We start from the raw sequence: 2,500 nt of genomic DNA, 5'->3' as shown, positions 1-2,500 counted from the left end.
ACGTCGCGTAAATATGCCCGCTGGTAGCTCTGCTCCTCGCAGAAGAACAGATCCCACGGGACCTCGACCCTCTTCTCGAACCTTCGGGAAAACGACCGGCACCTGTAGCCCGGAGGAATGGAAGTCAGGCGTGCCGCCTTCGCGGACCACGAACATCTTGGCGGCGAAGGACGGCACGTGGTCCTGTCCGCGGGGGTGTCCGCCCTCCCACCTGCGGACGGAGCGAAGGGTGGGTTAACAGGTCTCCTCTCTCTCTCTCTCTCTCTCTCTCTTCCACTCTTCTCTTCTCACTCTCTCTCTTTCTCTCACTGACTGACTCACTCTCTCTCTCTCTCTCTCTTTCTCTCTCACTCTCTCTCTCTCACTCACTCACTCACTCTCTCTTTCTCTCTCACTCTCTCTCTCTCTCACTGACTGACTGACTCTCTCTCTCTCTCTCTCTCTCTCTCACTCTCTCTCTCTCACTCACTCACTCACTCTCTCTTTCTCTCTCACTCTCTCTCTCTCTCACTGACTGACTGACTCTCTCTCTCTCTCTCTTTCTCTCTCACTCTCTCTCTCTCACTCACTCACTCACTCTCTCTTTCTCTCTCACTCTCTCTCTCTCTCACTGACTGACTGACTCTCTCTCTCTCTCTCTCTCGTCCCTGATCGCGTGCGTCTCACCTTGAGTAGTTCGCCCATGGTGGGTCCAATGGTGGGCGCCGCGGAGGGCGAGGGCGTGGGCGGCGAGGGGGCGGGCACGTGCGTCACGACGACCTGGGGGGGCGGCGCGAAACCCTTGCGTGCCGAAGGCCGGGCGGCGTCGGACGGCCGGAAGAAGATGGTCTTCCGTCGGCGTGCGCAGGGGCGTCGGCCTGGCCGGCTGCCGCGGGGGCAGAGGGCGGAACGGCGGCGCCCTTGTGTGGGCCGCGCGCCGACTGTTGGGGGCACTATTAAGGGACGCGAGAAGGGACCTGCGCACTCTGGCGGCGCAGGGGGGTGGGGGAAGGGCGCAGGCTGAATGCGGACGCCTCTGGGGAATGTCCCTGCGAAGAAATTCAAATTAAAAATCAATTTCAAAAACTTTATTCCATGAATTACAATAGGTCAAGTACAAAGGGCGCTAAAATTGCCTGCCGGCCTCTGTCCCGAGCGCCGTCGTGTGTCGCGCTCAGAGCAGTGACAATATTAATACAGACTCAATGTATTGATAACCGTTATTGCCTCTGCGGATCTAAATGCTATTTTTATTCGCTCCAAATAAGTGGCGCCAAGAAGAAAACAATATTACAAAAAAGGATGATGAGTTATTCTCCCTAAACAGTAGTTAATATAATATCAAACAAATATCTTCATCTCGTTTCCTCCAGTTACCAACACAATCTTTATATTCCGTATATAAAATATATCACAAATAAGATAATTTCTTTATCATATTATCTTCATCACAATTCTTATACTCACGCTCTCTCAACTCTTCTCCACGCTGCCCTCGACAGTGTCCAGTGAAGATGGAGCGAACATCGCAATGAAAGGACGATATTATTCACTCAGAGAAACCACCTTAATATGTAATAATAACACATATCTGTAATGTATAGAGTGTGTGTGTGTGATTTGTGGTGTGTTGCAGGAGTTTATGTGTGTGTGTGCGCGGCGCGTGAGTTTGTGTGTGTCGTAGTGGTGAGTGGCGCTGTTTTGTGAGTGTATGATTTGCGTGTGAGTGTGTGCTTGTTTGTGAGTGTGTGCGGTGTTTTTGTGATTGTATGTATGTTGAGGTATGAGTGGTGATGCGTGCACTATCCTCAGAAAAGAAAGACCGATCTGCGGATGCGAGAACGTTGGAGTTTCCCCGATGGACTGTGGGAAGCCCTTTTCTTCTCCGAAGCCGAATCTGCGCCATGCGGAAGAAAAAAACTGATAAGAATGGCGACGTGACGCATTTCAGTTTTGATGCAGATTTTCTTCAGTATAGTAGACGTGACCAGGATTGTTGACTGCGAAGAGGAAGCCAGCCTACAATGCCACGCCCCTTTTCCATGGCTAGGAAGGATTGGTTCATTTCACGGTAGATCGTATCGCTATCCGTTTCGTTACTGTTAAGTAGCGTCCAAAGTATAAATATCAAACTCTTTTCCTCTGTTAAAAGACAGCAATCTAAAGAGGACATAGAAAATAAAAAAAATATTATATACATATTAAATATAAATATAAACATATATACAGTATATAAATATATAAATATACATATATATATATATTAAATATATAAAATATATATATAAATTATTATATATATATATATGGAACGCTTCAGTTCACACATTTAGTGTGAATAATTGGAGGAACACAAAACCATATATATAAACTAATCAGCCACTTCGCCAAGGAGGACGACCTTCGTTTCTTGGTAAAATGTGAATAAAGTGCACAGATGAAAAACCATTTGCCCATTTTTTGTCACCAAGTAGACTTGCAGCCTCAGATAAAATAATATCAAATTACATACATATACATA

At 47.0% G+C, this 2,500-nt stretch overlaps 1 protein-coding gene and 1 pseudogene across 5 annotated transcripts in view; both read right to left on the bottom strand.

Moving 5' to 3' along the window:
• Nucleotides 1-1,506, bottom strand: part of LOC147466871 (uncharacterized) — a 2,246-nt pseudogene extending 740 nt beyond the window's left edge.
• Nucleotides 1-2,500, bottom strand: part of LOC122250529 (uncharacterized) — a 49,542-nt gene that overhangs the window by 8,989 nt on the left and 38,053 nt on the right. The gene's annotated exons all lie outside the window — the stretch shown is intronic.

The sequence above is a fragment of the Penaeus japonicus genome, unplaced genomic scaffold (assembly GCF_977035675.1).
Source record: "Penaeus japonicus unplaced genomic scaffold, GWHDUDI00000001_assembly GWHDUDI00000040, whole genome shotgun sequence".
Taxonomy (NCBI): Eukaryota; Metazoa; Arthropoda; class Malacostraca; order Decapoda; family Penaeidae; genus Penaeus; species Penaeus japonicus.
Note: the sequence above shows the minus strand (reverse complement) of the source record. Positions and strands in the feature narration are given on the sequence as shown.